This window comes from Physeter macrocephalus, chromosome 20 (assembly GCF_002837175.3).
Source record: "Physeter macrocephalus isolate SW-GA chromosome 20, ASM283717v5, whole genome shotgun sequence".
Taxonomy (NCBI): domain Eukaryota; kingdom Metazoa; phylum Chordata; class Mammalia; order Artiodactyla; family Physeteridae; genus Physeter; species Physeter macrocephalus.
In genome coordinates this window covers 31,181,444-31,190,625 of record NC_041233.1, presented here as the reverse complement: position 1 = coordinate 31,190,625, position 9,182 = coordinate 31,181,444, and the positions used below count along the sequence as shown (strand labels likewise).

Here is a 9,182-nt window from a genome sequence, read left to right as displayed (position 1 = left end):
ATGGAATATTACTCAGCCATAAAAAGAAACAAAATTGAGTTATTTTTAGTGAGGTGGATGGACCTGGAGTCTGTCATACAGAGTGAAGTAAGTCAGAAAGAGAACAACGAATACCATATGCTAACACATATATATGGAATCTAAAAAAAATGGTTCTGATGAACCTAGGGGCAGGACAGGAATAAGACGAAGACATAGAGAATGGACTTGAGGACATGGGGAGGGGGAAGGGTAAGCTGGGACTAAGTGAGAGAGTAACACTGACATATATACACTACCAAATGTGAAATAGCTAACTAGTGGGAAGCAGCCGCATAGCACAGGGAGATCAGCTTGGTGCTTTGTGACCACCTAGGGGGGTGGGATATGGAGGGTTGGGGGGAGGTGCAAGTGGGAATGGATATGGGGATATATGCATACATATAGCTGATTCACTTTGTTATACAGCAGAAACTAACACAACATGGTGAAGCAATTATCCTCCAATAAATATGTTAAAAAAAAAAAGAACACTTTGGAAACAATTACCCATATGGCATTGTGGAAGGAGCTTGAATTATAAAAATAACTGAATCTTGCGTCTACCACTTATTACCTCATTAATTAGTCAATGGAATAGCTCCTTAAATTCAATTTTCTGATCTATAAAATTGGAGTGTATCTACCTTGAAGAGCTGCTGTGAGGATGGATTAAATGTGATTTTAAAAATCATGAATCTGAAAACTTCTAGTATGAAGCTTGTCATGGTCATGTAACCAACTTATCCTTATGCTAGTTTCCATCCATCCTTCTGAGTGATTTAATTCTCTTTCATTATGTCCAGAGTCGCAACAAAACACCCAAAAGACCATGACTCTCTAGATGGTTACTTAAAGCAATCAGACACCCCCTACTTTTAAAAACAACATTAAAAAATAAGTAGAACTACATCCATGTGATCTGTTTTGAGAAATGATTAATGCTTTTTTGCATTGCTTTTGCCTAAAGGCAACTGAAACACTTAAGATAGGAAGATAATAAAATCTTCAGAATACATTTCAAAGGAATGATACACGAGCCATTATCACATTAGAGCTAATTCAGTACAATGTATTGTGCCAAATGACTTTAATTTTGAAAGTAAATTCAGAACTAATTTTTGAAAGAATTTGAAGAATCCTTTACCACCTGTGTCAAGCAGTAGTTTACATGCATTTTCCCGAACTGTTAGGACTTTGACTCTTTTAAAAAGAGGTGTAAAGGCGTTCTTTTTATTTATTATCTTTCTTGAAGAATGAAATGCAAAAACTTTAGCTCCCTGAACTTCTAGAAGTGCAGGCCCTCTAGAAGGGACTGCCCATCAGTCCCTCTAGGTACGGAAACTGCTGTCTCCTGAAACTCCACCTCCTCTTCCAGTGTTAACGGGCAATTAAGTTCTATGGGAAAAAGAAGAGTAGGTGGAGTTTGTGTTATTGGGTTTCATTTTATTTAGGTTTTCAGGGTTTTAGGAATGAAAAGGACGTACGGGTAGAAATGCAAGAAGGGTAGGTCATGGATGTATCCCAAAATGGGATGTGAAGAACCTGGAAGATTGAACACTAATTCTCAGAACTGTTTCCAAGAAGAGATCAGGACCACAAGCCAAGATGGATGGACCAAGGGAGGACTGCCAGAAGCACCCCTGTTAGGAGTCCCAGGACTTCAACAAGACCTACTGTTGTATAACAAAGAATTTGACTGGTCTTTGTCCTTGGTTCCTGGGAAGGAGAATCTAAATCTTTGGAATTTCCCAAGTAAAATAAGTGTCCTTATTATGTAGCGCCCCTTGGATCACACCTGAGTTTATACTAATGAGATGAGATGACTCAGGATGGGGCTAGTCAACAAAAAGCCAAACTTGTGATTAGAGGGTTGGGATGTTAAAACAGCCTGACCTCCAGGGAGAGGAGAGGAGGGGGGTTGGAGATTGTGTTCAATCATGAGGTCTACGTTCAATCATGAGGTCTACGTTCAATCAATCATGCCCATGTAATGAAACCCCTATTTATTTTTATTTTATTTATTTATTTATTTTTTGCGGTACGTGGGCCTCTCACTGTTGTGGCCTCTCCCGCTGCGAAGCACAGGTTCCAGACGCGCAGGCTCAGTGGCCGTGGCTCACGGGCCCAGCCGCCCCACGGCATGTGGGATCCCCCCAGACCAGGGCACAAACCCGTGTCCCCTGCATCGGCAGGCGGACTCCCAACCACTGCGCCACCAGGGAAGCCCTGAAACCCCAATTTAAAAAACTCTGGACACCAAAGCCTGTTGGTGCTTCCTGCTTGGTGAACATACTGATGTGCGAGGAGAGTGCTGAGCCCTGATTTCTCAAAGAAAGGGGATGGAAGCTCTGTGTTTAGGACCCTCATAAACCTTGCTATACATGTCTTCATCTGGCTGTTCCTGAGTTCTATCTTTTAAAATAAAACTGTAATCGTAAGTATAGTATGTTCCTGAGTTCTGTGAGTCATTCTAGTGAATTATCAAGCCTGAACAGGGTCATGGGAACCCCCAGCTGTGTAGCCACTTGGTCTGGAGTGAGAGTACACTTATTGAGGACCGTGCCCTTTAACTTATAGGGTCTGTATTAACTCCAGATGGTTAGTGCCAGAACTGAATTGCAACATCTCAGAATACATTCCCTGGCCTGCACCCTGGCACTGACCCTCCACACAGCACTGATCAGCTCTGTCGACAAGAGCACAGAAGGCGATGATGATGATCTGTGGCACACAATGAGCTCATTTCAGCTGGACCACCCCACATGGAACCGCTCTACAAAGCTCCAGGACAACAATAAGTCCCAGAGTATTGGGGCTGGGGATGGCAGGGTAGGCGTATGGAGACTCTGATGTAGAGTGGGGAAATCTCTCATCTGTAAAGCTTCTTTTACAGATGTTTAGTATTTAGCTAAAATTTCTACAGTATTCCTGAAAGGCACCCAGTTAAACACATAGCTCTCAGGCCTGACCACAAATTAGAATCACCTGGTGGACTTTTACAAACTAGTAATACCTGGCCAGCTCAGTACAATCATAATCTTTGGGGAGTCATCTTAGGTGATTCTAGCATGCACGGGGTTGAGAACCATTGGATAGAGTACAATGAGAATGAAAATGCCTTTGGAGCCTGGAGCTCCACTGAGCTCCTGATCTTGGCTTTGCTCATGGGAACAGGATCGCTATGGAAATATATTGTGGTCAATTTCTTCCTAAGCTTGGGAAAGAGAAGCGTGGTAAAGGAGCAGGGGAATGGCTTCATTAACCCTCAGAAGGAAAAATGTGTCTCAATCACCCCACCTATTAAGAGGAGCTCGGGCTCTAGAACCCTGTGACACCATATAAAATGGCCTTTGAGCATTTGGAAATGGAATTTAATCCAAGCATTCTGTGGAAGCTACAAATCTGCTTCTCACCATTCTACACTGGATATACTGCAACTTTCATAGATGTTTCTCAAAAGATTATGGTGATTATTCCTAGCCACATGATCAAGGTCCATTTGAGAGGAATCCAGCTTTTGTTTAGATCAGTACTGCAGGGATTTTAGAAATGCTGAAGAGTTGAGCAGATGGGGAGTGAGGGTGTCTGTACACAAAACTAAATATTTATTAGGATGTTAGCCATGATTGGCTAAATTTTTCCACAAGTGTTACAATATAGTGCACTCTGCTTCATAGAAATGTCATATTTTTTAAAAAGTAATGGAAATCCTAAGGGTATGGGGAGCTTGTCTCATTTTCCTTTGTTTAAGTTTCAAATACTGTAACAGTTGATTCTAAATATTGAAAAAAATTTTTAAACTGTTACATAAAAAGTACTCCCTCATTCCCCAAACCCATTCTCCAGATTTAATCATCACTAACCATTTAGTGAGTATCTTCTCAGATCTTTTCTAAGAACCACAACTGCAGAAAGAAGATTTTCAAATTGTTTACAGTGGGTAAAAGTGAGTTTGTATGTATAAAAATACCATCATAGGTTAAAAATTGTCCTTTAATTTGTTTCTGTTGCTTAATAATGGATAATTGATATGATTCATTCCAATACCTACAGATATACTTATTTTAAATTTTTACATACAGTGGTCCACACTGTGACTGCACCTGATGCCTATTCAGTCACTCCCCTCTTGGTGGACATTTAGGATATTTATAAATTTTTGCTACTTCATGTAATGCTGAAATGAAAATCTCTCTCTTCTGGGTAAATTCTTAAATATAAACTTGCAGACCAAGTGGTATGTGAATTTTAAATATTAATTCCTAATTGCCACCCTGGGCTTCCCTGGTGGCGCAGTGGTTGCGCGTCCGCCTGCCGATGCAGGGGAACCGGGTTCGCGCCCCGGTCCGGGAGGATCCCACATGCCGCGGAGCGGCTGGGCCCGTGAGCCATGGCCGCTGAGCCTGCGCGTCCGGAGCCTGTGCTCTGCAACGGGAGAGGCCACAGCAGTGAGAGGCCCGCGTACCGCAAAAAAAATAAAAATAAAATAAGCTAACCTAATTGCCACCCAAAAAAAGGATACCAGTTTACATATGGCCTCACATCTCTGGACCACTCATGGAGAGGTGTGACACCTGTTTATCACTTCAGCACTTCTTTGCTTACTTTTCTTATCAAGCTTTGGTGGAATAGAAAAAGGGGGAGAGCTGAATTATACTGTTCCCGTAATTTGTTTTATACTTTTATAATTTGAGACACAGTGCCTGATAAACTGAGTTTTTATGCTTTAAAACACATTATTGGGACTTCCCTGGTGCAGCAGTGGTTGAGAATCCGCCTGCCAATGCGGGGGATGCAGGTTCGATCCCTGGTCTGGGAAGATCCCACATGCCGCGGAGAGACTAAGCCCGTGCGCCACAACTACTGAGCCTGTGCACCTAGAGCCTGTGCTCCGCAACAAGAGAAGCCACTGCAACGAGAAGCCTGCGCACGGCAACAAAGAGTAGCCCCCGCTCGCCGCAACTAGAGAAAGCTGGCGCGCAGCAACGAGACCCAAGGCAGCCAAAACTAGACTAATTAATTAATTTTAAAAGATAATTGGAGAATATTAGAAACACTTTTTAAAAGACATTGTATAAAATTCTCTATTTTTATATAGCTATTTCGTTCAAATAGTTTATTTTAATATCTCTTGACTAAAATCAATGTTGAGTTTTTTAAGCCCTTAATGTTGTTGGTCTCAACTCTGGCTTTGCATTGGAAGCATCCGGAAACTTAGAGAACTATCTAGGAAGGGGGTGGGGTGAAGTGGCAAGGGAGGCCGAACATTTAAATCACAATTCCTATGGGCAAGGACTGGCGCTGGGGATTTTGTGAAAAGCTCTCCAAGTGATGTTACCATACAGTCAGAGTTATGCTCTAAATCTAAAAGTGCTCTAAAATATAAAATCGATTAATATAAATAAATAAATAAATACTAAACTAAATATGTATAGTCAGGTTGTGATTTCTTGTTATATTCCTAAACTTACATGATTTTATTTCACATTAATTAATAACAACTCAAATAGCTCATTTGTAGCATATTAAGCTGATCCCAAGACACTTAATACTCACTTTTAAGAGCTGGAATTAGTCATCTTAGCAAGGGTGTATTCATTTTAGGAGAACACTTGACCCAACTTTAACTTCTAGTAGGTAGAGATTTAGTCTATATGATCATTCTCCTTTATGTGAAAAATGACAATTACAGGAGATAGGTTATTAAGAATTCAGTTCATGAACACAAGCAAGAAAAAGGAAAGGACAAAGTGGCATTTGGCTTCTAGGCACTTCTTGACCGGCGCTGGAGTGTGTTTTGGGCCAAGCCCAGAGTAAATAAATGGTATATGGTCATGTGATAAAAAGAACTGCAAATGACCCCGAAATTTTCTAGTAACTTATTTTAAACTCTGGTTAAGAATAATAACGATGATTCAACCATCAACTATAATCTCTTTGGTTAGTTTTATTTTGAAGTCTTAACATTACCATATTGTTGCCAGAAGCAATGCTATAAAATCCAAAGCCCATTAGACGTTTTGTGCAGTTTATCTGATTGCGTCCCACAATCCCTCTGCCAGGTAAGTATTTTTATATGCATACATTTACTGAGAGATTCAGAGCACCTTTTTTTTTTTTTTTACGCGGGCCTCTCACTGTTGTGGCCTCTCCCGTTCTCCCGTTGCGGAGCTCAGGCTCCGGACGCGCAGGCTCAGCGGCCATGGCTCACGGGCCCAGCCGCTCCGCAGCATGTGGGATCTTCCCGGACCGGGGCACGAACCCGTGTCCCCTGCTTCGGCAGGCGGACTCTCAACCACTGCGCCACCAGGGAAGCCCGGAGCACTTTTTAAGTGACCACTAAGTGGCACAGCCAGGCTATACCTGAAGATTAAAACTGAGACTCCTATAACTTCAGGGACTCCACTCTCCCTGATACTCAACCTTGCACATAATACAGCTTTGTTTATAAACTGAATTTGATCATTGATTTGGGGAGGCAGGGTTAGTAAACAGGACTGCCACAACAAAAGATTTAGAAGCAAACTCAGTAAATCCAAAACAAGGTGAGTATTTTAAATTAGATAAACACTTGTCATGCAAAGTAAATCTCTTTTACTTGCTAAAATTAGCGGGATCTTTAAGTAAAAATCTATTTTACTTTATTAAAAGTTCTCAATTATATAGGTCAAGACTCCATAGCAATGAATAAAACAAACCTGATATTCTCTCCTCTAAAGTATCATTATGACCACTTTCTTCTACAGACCTTTTAGAAGTATGCATAAAATAGGGCATTTGCATCCCAATCTTACTGCTGTCTATGCAGTGGTTGATTTTTCCTATAGCTGAATGTGTTCTTCAGCAGATACCTCTCCTGGAGTCACTGTAATTTTGGCTTCTTCACCTTTCAGGAAGGAGTTATACAAAAGAATCATCACCTCTCCCTGATGTTTAATCAGGACTCAGCATGCTAAGGTTCTTTTATGAAAGCTCACTGGCAGGAAATCAAAGCCCCTTTCTTCAAAAACAATAAAACATGAAACAGAGGGATCCATCTGTCAATCAAGATAGATTTCTCTTTCAGAAAAAAAAAAAAAAAAGACCCTCAAAGAATAAAAAGCTTTCACACTAATTAATACCCATTAAAGCTCCCACCAGTTTAGAGTCTTGAGCAAAGTCAAGAATTATCCAGCTAATTCAATTCCAGAAGGTGTTTTTGCATCACTCATCTGGATTGACAAGAGAAAGTACTTCCCTAAAAAGGACTAGGATAATAAATTCCAATTTGCACCTCATATTTGCAAGCACAACCTCAGTACATCAGCCTTTACAAACTTCCTAGGAGTATGACATTATAATCAATTATTCAGAATCAGGTCTAATTCCATATACATCTACTGCTTACCCACCTAACGCCACACACTATGTTAGGTTCTGGCAACACAAAAATGCTTAATTTATTCTCTTGCCTTTGAACGAGGTAGAGTTAATTGGAATTCTGCTTCGGAACAGCTTACCCACATCCTGTATTTTTCATACATACTAAAGACAGTCAGATTAGACCAAAGTTACCTTATATCTTGTGCCTGAATTCCCTCTACGTCATGCCTCCCAAGTGGTCTGCCAGCCCATACTGCATACTTCTCAAGATAGTCAGTTGTATCTTTGGATGGCTCTAATCATTTTGATAGTTGCTGATATAATTGGTGATAACTACCTCCAATTTATTTGGGAAGCTCTTTGGGGCCTGCAGGACAGTGGGGAAGAAATCTTACAGTGGTCAAATGATGAATTTATCTACTTTGGTAGCTATGAATCAAATGCACAGAGCATGCAATTAGAAGAAAGCTTAGCAATCTAAAAATCAATTGGGTATTTTTTTCCCTCTTTAGGCCCTTATTTTCTCAGTCACCTGCAAAATATATAGTATGCAAATGTCACATATAGCCCTCCCCCCTCACCCCAATATTCATACAAGAACTACAGAAGAGAAACTATTAAATAGATAATCCATTCAATTAAAAAACATATTGTTATGAATTATGGCCATCTTCCTCCAGCAGACCCTCCGTCATCTAAATGATAACAGCAAACCAAGAGGCAAATGAGCAAACTATTAAAAAAAGGCCCAAAGCCTTGACTAAAAGATTACTTTTGAACAATAGTCAGAAGCCTAAAAAGACTCTATGATGGAAAAACTGCACCCCCATCTGCACATATTGATGGCCAACTTAACCAAACCACTTGGACTAAGTCATTACTGGGTTTCCTTCCACCGAAATATGCTCACTGACATAGCTCATGCTTACAAGAAATCTGAAGAACCCTACAAGGGAACTTGTAAAATAGCCTTGACCTTCAGGGGAAGACCACAATCAGCTCACTGAAAGGCAAAGGGAGGAAAAGCACAGTCTGCTAAATGATCTCTGTCTGAACAGCTTCGGAGGTCAGACAACTGTCTTTCTGAATTCTTTTTATTTTATTTTATTTTTTTTTTGCGGTAAGCGGGCATCTCACTGTTGTGGCCTCTCCTGTTGCGGAGCACAGGCTCCGGACGCGCAGGCTCAGCGGCCATGGCTCACGGGCCCAGCCACTCCGCGGCATGTGGGATCCTCCCAGACCGGGGCACGAACCCGTATCCCCTGCATCGGCAGGCGGATGCTCAACCACTGTGCCACCAGGGAAGCCCCTGAATTCTTTTATAGTCATTTTGATGAAATTACACTAAAGCAAATGATGAGAAAGTGATTTAGATATGAGGAGAATGTGTTTTAGAGACATATTTTTATTACCTTAACACAGACATCATTTCTTGTAAATTATGAGTTGGAAAAGATACACATTTCTGTGTTAACCACCAAAGAGCACTAGCTTATCTTATTCAAACGGCCCATGGACATGTTCTTTGCTTTCTGTACTCACACCACTCATAAATTGTGACAACATGTCCCAAAGTTATCTCCTATGACTTCTCTCCACTAATAGCCCCGCTGAGCTCCTGATTCCCTGAATCTATCATGCCCACCCCACTCACTCAGCATTCACCCTGCAAGCATTTAATGAGCACCTACTTCTGCTGAGTGCTGGGGACATACAATGAGACTGCTGGCCCAAGGCACACACCCGGCCTGTCCCATAGAGTCCCCATCCCATGAATATTCTCCCCGTGCCTGGGCGCC

At 41.3% G+C, this 9,182-nt stretch overlaps 1 protein-coding gene across 3 annotated transcripts in view; it reads right to left on the bottom strand.

The window, feature by feature from the left end:
- NRG3 (neuregulin 3) overlaps positions 1–9,182 on the bottom strand; it is a 1,100,783-nt gene that overhangs the window by 1,044,211 nt on the left and 47,390 nt on the right. The gene's annotated exons all lie outside the window — the stretch shown is intronic.